At 43.7% G+C, this 9,856-nt stretch overlaps 1 protein-coding gene and 1 long non-coding RNA gene across 2 annotated transcripts in view; both read left to right on the top strand.

The window, feature by feature from the left end:
• The window catches only part of tctn1 (tectonic family member 1), a 1,200,810-nt gene that overhangs the window by 622,997 nt on the left and 567,957 nt on the right, over positions 1-9,856 (top strand). The window lies entirely within an intron of this gene.
• The window catches only part of LOC119129586, a 539,655-nt gene that overhangs the window by 278,427 nt on the left and 251,372 nt on the right, over positions 1-9,856 (top strand). The window lies entirely within an intron of this gene.

The following is a 9,856-nucleotide window of genomic DNA, read 5'->3' as shown; positions in this document are numbered from 1 at the left end:
AGAATCGTTCATAACTAAAAAACCATAGCAGCACAAACGAAAAGTTTTGCTGCACAAACCTGCACAAACGAAGCACAAACGAACGGTACCATTTTGGGTCCATTTGGACCGAAATGGGGGGCTGGGTGACGTCATCGCTATAAAATAAACGTGTAATATCTCCGAAACGGAAGCAGCACAACGAAAATTTTTGCTGCACAAACCAGCACTAACGAAGCACAAACAAACGGTACCATTTTGGGTTCATTTTGAGCAGATGGGGGGCTGGGTGAACTCTGGATGACCTATAAAAGAATGGTTCATAACTAAAAAACCATAGCAGCACAAATGAAAATTTTTGCTGCACAAACCAGCACAAACGAAGCACAAACGAAACAGACTATTTTGCTTAAATTTTGCGTGGGGTGGGGGGGCAGCTTCACGCCGGTTCCATGAGCCTGTGGCAGGTGGCGGTGATTCCGCTGATAGGGGGGCGTGGTCCTGTCAAAGGTGGCGCCGGTACGTGACAAAGCTAAAACAAATACAGAAAAGAAAGGCACTGAAGAGAGAATTTTAGTTTTTGGAAAATAGTTTTGGAACAGTGGATGGAGGAAAAAAATCAGGTCAAATTTAGGAGTATAATTTGTCCTAATTACATCCAAGCTTTTAACCACCGTATTTTTCGGACTATAAGTGGCGTTTTTTTTTCATAGTTTGTGTGGGGGTCCGACTTATACTCAGGATCGACTTATATGTGAAATAATTCACAGATTTTTACTTGATCATTAACAAATTACTTACTAGTATAGTTGATCACTTCACATGTTATTTTCACTTCAAACCGCATGAGGGCGCACTATGGCTGTGGAATAATTGAAGCCTCGCCGACAATGAGTTCCATTCATTGACTTCCAGAGTCAAGAGATTTAATGATTTGAAATGGTATCATCTGAAAACGGCCTTCAAAATAAAGCAACCTACCTCAAATCAAAGCACGGCTGAATAACATAAATAACATGGAGAATTCTTAACACATACTGTAAATATCTTTTTAGAGCAGCTTTTGTTATTATAACAATTTTAATAACAAGGTACAAGTGTACATACTGTAAATATGTTTTTACAACAGTTTTATTATTATAACGATTTTTCTATAACAAGTTATAACACTCTTAAATGTGTTTATAGAACTCTTATTAATGTAACGATTTTTTTTATAAAAAGGTACAAATGTATGCACTGCAATTGTGTGGGCACTCCCCGCTTTCTGCTGACGAGTGGGCAACATTTGTGCCATAATTCCTCAATTTCAAAGTTTTATTTTGAATCTTATTTTTTTTTAATTTGGAAAAACAAATCCGTGATGTAGTGAAACCGCGATAAACGAACCGCGATGTATTATTGTATTTTGAACTGCAACTGACGACTAGTCCGACGTGCGCGGCGCACACGCGGCGTTGTTTACATAAAGGACGAAGAATTCGATCGATGGATTTAATGACGTGGAGTGACAGAGATAGTTTGATAAAATTGTTGTTTATAATTATATGGACCTGTGGAATAATTTTAACTGCAACTGACGACGAGTCAGACGTCAGCGGCGCACAGGCAGCGTTGTTTACATAAAAGACGAGGAATTCGATCGATGGATTTAATGATTTGGAGTGACACAGATGGTTTGATAATATTGTTGTTTATATGATAGTTATTTGATATATACTTTATATATCATTATATGGGCCTGTGGAATAATTTGAACTGCAACTGACGACGAGTCTGAAGTCAGTGGCGCGCCGCACACGCGGCGTTGTTTACAGAAAGGAGGACGAATTCGATCGATGGATTTAATGATTTGGAGTGACACAGATGGTTTGATAAACGTGGTATTTATGTTATTGTTAATTGAAAAACTGTTAATGTTACATCAGGCCCGTTCTCAGCTCCTCGTTTGTGTTTATGTCACGTTAGCATACCGTATTGTTTAGCCTGTTGTTGCTGGTTCATGTGTGTTCTTGGTGTTGGATTTTGTCAAATAAATTTCCCCCAAAATGCGACTTAAGCTCCGGTGCGACATATGCTTTTTTCCTCTTTATTGTGCATTTTATGGCTGGTGCGACTTGTACTCCGGAGCGACTTTTAGTCCGAAAAATACTGTAGTTATTCATTCATCTTCTAAACCGCTTATCCTATTCTATAATGACAAAGTAAACATCACAAAAACTAAACTTTTGAAAGATTTAGGAATTTGATAATGCATCTACTTTAAAGAAAGGCAAAATTGAGGATTTTCACTAACTAGCCCAGTTTTTTTAATTTTCATCAGGAAAATGAAAAGTGTTCCCATGGGTTCACCACCTGTGGGAGGGGCCAAAGGGGTCCAGTGCAGAAAGAACTAGGTGGTGCCTAAGGGTGGACCTTGGCGATCCGATCCCCGGCTACAGAAGCTGGCTCTCAGGACGTCATCTCTCTGGCAGGAAAGGAGCCCAAGCTGGTGTGTGAGGCAGAAAAGTTCAGACTAGACATAGCGGGACTTGTCTCCACACACAGCTTGGGTTCTGGTACCAGTCCTCTTGAGAAGGGTTGGACTTTCTTCCACTATGGAGTTACCCACGGTGAAAGGCGGCGAGCAGGTGTGAGCATACTTATTTCCTCCCAGCTCGGCGCCTGTACATTGGGGTTCACACCCGGTGAACGAGAGGGTCACCTCCCTTCGCCTCCAGGTTGGGGGACGGGTCCTGACTGTTGTATGTGTTTATGCACCAAACAGCAGGTCAGAATACCCACCCTTTTTGGTGTCCTTAAAGGAAGTGCTGGAGAGTGCTCCTTCTGGGGACTCCATCGTTCTGCTGGGTGACTTCAATGCTCACGTGGGCAATGACAGTTAGACCTGGAAGGGCGTGATTTGGAGGAACGGCCCCACCGATCAGAACCCGAGCGGTGTTCTATCATTGGACTTGTGTGCTCAACACGATCCCCGATTTTAGGGCTTTGTAAGAGGAGGTTGTGTTCCACCTACAGAAGAATTACACTCCTCAGCCTGCCTGGGAAGGTCGATTCAGGGGTGCGAGAGAGGGGGGTCCGTCGGGAGGTCGAATCTCAGATTCAGGAGGAGCAGTGCGGTTTTTGTCCGAGCCGTGGAACACTGGACCAGCTCTATACCCTCGGCAGGATCCTCAAGGGTGCATGGGAGTTCACTCAACCAGTCCAGGTGTGTTTTGTGGCCTTGGAGAAGGCGATTGACTGAGTCCCTAAGGGAGTTCTGTGGGGGGTGCTTGGGGAGTACGGGGTACCGAACCCACGAGTAAGGACAGTTTCGTCCCTGTATCACTGATGCCAGAGTTTGATCCACATTTCCGGTAATAAGTCAGATTCATTTACAGTGAAGGTTGGAGCCAAGGCTGCTGCACTTTATCATAGATTCTGTTCATAACTTTTATGGACAGAATTCCTAGAAGCAGCCGAGGCGTTGAGAGTGTCCGGTTTAGTGACCTCAGCATCACATCTATGTTTTTTGCAGATGATGTGGTGCTTCTTCAAGCCGTGGTCTCCAGCTCTCATTGCAGCGGTTCACAGCTGAGTGTGAAGCGGTCGGGATGACAGTCAGCATCTCCAAATCTGAGTCCATGGTCCTCAGTCGGAAAAGAGTGGAATGCTCTCTCCGGGTGGTGGATGAGCTCCTGCCCCGAGTGGAGGAGTTCAAGTATCTTGTATCAAGTTGTCTTGTTCACGAGCGAGGGCAGGATGAAGCGTGAGATAGACAAGCGGGTCGGTGCAGCGTCTGCTATGATGCGAACTCTGTTCCGGTCCGTTGTGGTGAAGAGAAGCTGAGCTGAAAGGCGAAGCTCACGATTTTCCAATTGATCTACCTTCCTGCCCTCACCTATGGTCACGAGCTATGGGTTGTGACTGAAGGATTAAGATCCCGGATATACAAGCGGACAAAATGAGTTTCGTCCACAGGGTGTCCGGGCTCTCCCTTAGAGACAGGGTGAGAAGCTCAGTTATCCGGGAGGGAGTCAGAGTCGAGCCGCTGCTCCTTGACGTTGAGAGGAGCCAGATGACAGGGGTTGGGCATTTGATTAGGACGCCTCTCAGGGGAGGCATATCCCACCAGCAGGAGACCCCGGGGACGACCCAGGACACGCTGGAGAGACTATGCCTCTGAGCTCGCCTGGGAACACCGTGGGACCTCCCCGGGATGAGCTGAACGAAGTCTCGGGTTCCCTCCAGAAGCTGCTGCCCCTGTGACAGATAAGAGGCAGAAGATGGATGGATGAAAAATGTTAGCATTTTCTATTTTATCCATTCCTTTTGGAGAAATAATGAAACAACAAATGCCTTTAAAAACTCACACTTTTAATGAGGAATAGGGCCACGCACCCCTCCCCGCCATGTCTTGGGTGATGACGTCATGGAAGGGATCACAATTTCCTTATAAGAACTTATTGTAAAGACTATCGCATAAAATGTACAAAAACATCTACTAATTGGCATCAAAATTTACATGGACATACTTCTGTCTACATATCACAAGGATTAACCTCTCCGTGGCTGATTTAAGAAAAATGAGCAGCCTCTCTGCAGCCGAAGTGCCCTGTCACGTCAGTCTATTTTCTTTCACCGGTCACCAACATACGCAAACATGACACATTCCGAGAGGCGTTATGTAAGTTGAATTGTTCATACGTCATTATACTGTAAGGGTTCATTTGACTTGCATTTCCCCTAAAGTCCACGTATGGGGTACCATCTCCGCCGCCTATCCAAAAAGGAGCTTTAAATGGCCATACTCAGCTGAAGGGTCGGCCTCCTCGCTGGATGTCCGGTGCTGCTAATCTTTCCAACAAGCGCTTCACCTATTGCAGCCTCGGTGCATCGCGGGTTTTTATGAAAACAAACGGGATTGGTTCTGAACATTGACATCATAAGCAGCCATTATAACCCATTTGCAAAGGGAGCATATGCACGGGATACAACATCTGCAAAGCATAAAGACACCCACAGTGACAGTGATAGACACCAGAACAGACCCCACCAATCACTTGTATTTGCCAAACCACTGCAGCATCCATTTGTCCCACAGGTTGTCCTCCAGGCCTGAGTGGGATGTCATCTCCAGGGAGACGGTCCTCAGCCCATGAAGAGCCCGTGTGAGAGTGCGGTCCGGGGCAGTATTATTAGGAAAGTAAGTACAGTTATCCCTCGCCACTTCGCGTTTCACGTATTGTGGCCTCGGTGCATTGTGGGTTTTTATGAAAACAAATGTTGCAGATATAGTCTGTGCATCGTGGGTGTTTTTTAAAACAAATTTCGTGGATATATTCAGTGTTTTGCGGCTTTTTGCGGTGTCAGTTGGAGCGCGGGGCTTTGTCTGCCCATATGACTTTACAGCGCACTACTGGCCGGTAGACGAGACGAGACGAGACCAATGGGAACATGTTGATCTGTATCCTTGTCGCTGATTGGCTTAGAGCTGTAAGAGCACTTCTAACCACACCTAATCTAAGCCTCCACTCTTCCACTTCTTTCGCGTCAGCAGCATCTATGATTTGAACTTTGTTTTGTCACGAACGAGGCAGGACAACCAAATGCAACACGGGCTCACACAAAGTTTAAAGGAGACAAGGAGGCTGGAATGGCGGCAGAGCAGGACGACGAGGCAAGCTGACGGGCCGGTCAGCAAGTGTGTGTCGTACGTCATCGACGCAGATGGGCATAGCAAGCTTGTGGTCGGGAATAGGCGGAAGGTCGAGCCAAACAGAGTCCAGGGCAGATCATAAAAACAGGTTTTCGCTAAACAGCGAATCAGAAAAAAGGCATTTAGTGTAAAATGCCTTATCCTATGTTATGTACACTTGTCTGTTGGTCCCTCTTTGTCCTTTTGTCCAGTTCAACTACCGTATTTTCCGCACTATAGGGCGCACTTAAAAGCCTTTAATTTACTCAGAAAAACACAGTGTGCCTTATAATCCGGAGCGCTTTATTGTGAGGCTGGGGACCATCTCATCCGACACCAGGACCACCAATACTGGCGCCCCCCAGGGGTGCGTCCTCTGCCCACTGCTCTTCTCTCTCTACACTAACAATTGCTCCTCAGGCGACTCTTCTGTGAAGCTCCTGAAGTATGCAGACGACACCACTCTCATCGGACTGTTCCGGGACGGTGACGAGACTGCGTACAGACAGGAGGTGGAGCGGCTGGTCCACTGGTGCAGCCAAAACCACCTGGAGCTGAACCCGCTCAAGACCGTGGAGATGACAGTGGACTTCAGGAGAGACCCTTCACCATTTCATCCCCTCATTATCCACAGTAATACTATTTTCTCCACAGACACATTCAAGTTCCTGGGATCCACAATCTCTCGGGACCTGAAATGGACCAGCCACATAGACTCTGTCCGGAAGAAGGCCCGGCAGAGGCTGTACTTTCTGAGACAGCTTAGGAAGTTCAACCTGCCACAGGACCTGCTGAAGACCTTCTATACTGCCATCATCCAGTCTATCCTCTGCACCTCCATCACTGTCTGGTTTGGATTGGCCACCAAAAAAGACAAGCACAGACTGCAACGGAGAGTTAGGACTGCAGAAAAGATGATCGGGACCAACCTCCCATCTATCCAGGACTTCTACCTGTCCAGGACTAGGAAACGTGCAAGTAACATCTCTACAGACCCTTTTCACCCAGGTTGCAGTCTGTTCGAACTGCTCCCCTCTGGACGGCGTTACAGAGCACTGTACGCCAAAACTAGTAGACACAGACACAGCTTCTTCCCCCAGGCCGTTGCTCTGATGAACTCACCCACTCATAGAGTCTCAGAGTCATTACTGTGCAATAACATCCTGCTCTCGATGGTTCACCTTTGGATTGTCCATATTATGTGCACAATGTGTCCTCTCTGCAACCATTGCAGCCTGGTCATCCTGGAAGAGGGACCCTCCCATCTGTGGTCTATTCTCAAGGTTTCACATTTCCCCTAGTAGGAGTTTTGAGTTTTTCCTTGCCCTCCTGGGAGTTTAAGATCAGGGGATGTTTGAGAATAATTGTCAATTTTTGCACATGTCCTGAATGTTGCTAGCTACCTAAATGTTGTACAGAGGTCGAGATGTACCGGAGTCAAATTCCTTGTTTGGCATGCTCAAAGTTGGCAAATAAAGATTGATTTGATTTGATTTATATATGGTTATATATGATTTAGGACTCCATGCACGCTCATATCACAGATGGTGTCAAAAAACAATTAAAGAAAACTAATTCGGAGTTGCCATCATTCCGGGTGGATTAACTAAAGAACTCCAGCCGCTTGATATTGGTGTCAACAGGGCATTCAAAGCTAGAATGCGAGTTGCGTGGGAGCAGTGGATGGCAGAAGGCGAACACACATTCACCAAAACAGGGAGACAGCGCCGGGCGACTTATGCCACTATCTGCCAGTGGATTGTTGATGCATGGGCTGACATATCAGTCTCAACTGTAGTCCCGCGTTTTCGCGAAGGCACGAATAATAACTGAACTGCTAGGGAATAGCAACGACACTGACACTGATAATCATGAGAGGGAGCATTATGAATGCCGCATTCGCTCAACTGTTCAATTCGGACACGGAAGAGGAAGAATTCTATGGATTTGTGTACGGGGACATGTAGATGTGCACCTTATGATTTGAACAATGTTGTTAATGTGCAATTTTTGTATTATGTCTTGTATTGTATATAAGGTTTACTGTATATAAGTTTGACTGAATACCTCATTGACTTGTTTGACATTCCCTATAGCACAGCTCTATCTAGTGGATGCATAACACAACCCTAGTCAACCCCAGTTTGATGCAGTAGCTTCTATTCTATGCGCCTTTTAATCCGGTGCACCCTATACATGAAAATATTTCTAAAATAAAACACTCAATGAAGGTGCGCCTTATAATACAGTGCGCCCTATAGTGCTGAAAATACAGTACTTAGTATGTTCTCATGATTGTTCAAATACAGTTTTGTGATCCTGTAACCACATTCAAATCTAAAGTTGATTTTTGATCAATCAAATATAATATGAATATCATTGAAGGGTAATTTATTTTGTATTCATACAATAAGTGTAAAATTACGCATCTTCATTTTAACGTGAACTAAATTTGGCTGATCTGAGCACAGGGCTGAAAGTAAGTACCACTCCACCACATTTCAACTATTTATGTTCTCAGAATTGTTCAAATACAAACTGATTGTGATCCTGTCAGTACATTGAAATGTAAATTCAACTTTTGATCAGTCAAATATAATAATATAGTTGGAGAGAATAGTAATGTTTTATATTTATACAGTATTAAGTGTAAAATTTGACATCATAACGTGAACCAAATTGGCTGATTTAAGTACCGTATTGGCCCGAATATAAGACGATCCTGATTAGAAGACGACCCCCTCTTTTCAAGACTCAAGTTTGAAAAAAGACTTTTTGAACACCAAATTTAATTTAAGAAAATAATTACAGTACATCTGAAACAAATGATTCTAACAACATAGTCGAGAGAAAAAGCATGTTATTTTGCCTCATTCAAATCATGCAAAAATTGTCCATCACATCTTAATATCTGAACATTTAAATATGTAAACTAAAGTGCAATCATTTGTAAATGAATGGCTTCTGGTTTTTGAAATGTAAATAAACCAATCTACTGTGATCAAACAACAAAATTGCAATAACTGCATTAACCACCAAAGTGAAGTCTAACTGTAACTGTAGTCTTGAAACAAGTCTGAATAAGGAAAAACATTGCAATAAAATAATGCAAACTGGTTTAAACTTGAGAGTAGTTGAGATCTGTCATGTCAGAACATTACTCCTCAAAAACATCCTTTGCCTCACTGTGCTCAGTGTCACTGTCCTCACATTTTCTGTTATCTCTTGTCTTATTTTCTTCTCTTTGCTTTCTTACCGCTATTTTTTATTTTTCTTCTTCGTGGTACCACTATTTTTATTTTTATTCTTCGTGACAGGGGTTCGTTCGGCCTGTGGAGTTAAGTTCAGCATTCGCTTTAAAGATATCTGGCGCCATCTAGTGTTGTGAATGGGTATAATGTCTAGACCCCGAATGTAAGACGACCCCCACTTTTTCAGTCTTATTTCAATGCCAAAAACACCGTCTTATATTCGGGCCAATACGGTAAGTACCACTCCACTCCACAGGTACAGTAGAAATGGGCAATACACAGGTGAGAGGCTGCTTTTATTAACTTTGTGTTACATCATTTATTGATCTGAAGAGATGACAGTTAAACACTAAAGTTGACTTTAGGACCTGGTTTAAGTAAATCACAGATTGTTGAAAACTAACTCAACAGCTATGAACAACCAAGTTAACACAATTCTATACAAAGATGGCTTTAGCGCTTAGAACAGGGTTCGGCAACCCAAAATGTTCAAAGAGCCATATTGGCCCAAAAAAAACAAAAAACATACCTGTCTGGAGCCGCCAAAATCTAAAAGCCTTTTATAATGCAACATAGACTGTCAATACATAAGTTGTATGCCTACTATTATAATAATTTAAAAAAAAATAGTGGTATCAATTTGATCATTTCCTTCTTGCGGCCCATTGGAGTTCACGTACCTGCATAGCAGAGCTGTCTGTTCGATATCGGTCTCGTCACACGACTCTTCCATCACAGGCAATTGAGAAAGCTGGAGCTGAATTGATGTCCTTGATTTGCTGATCGGTGATATTGTTTGTGCGGAGAGGCATGTCTTTAATTGTCTGAATGATCTCGGTTTTGTTTTTGAAGCCCAAAAATAGGCATAGATATGTAGATATTTTAATGAATGAATCCTTCATGTACTCGCCATCGGTTAATGGTTTTCCGCGCTTTATTATCGCCCGGC

The sequence above is a fragment of the Syngnathus acus genome, chromosome 10, assembly GCF_901709675.1.
Source record: "Syngnathus acus chromosome 10, fSynAcu1.2, whole genome shotgun sequence".
NCBI lineage: Eukaryota > Metazoa > Chordata > Actinopteri > Syngnathiformes > Syngnathidae > Syngnathus > Syngnathus acus.
Note: the sequence above shows the minus strand (reverse complement) of the source record. Positions and strands in the feature narration are given on the sequence as shown.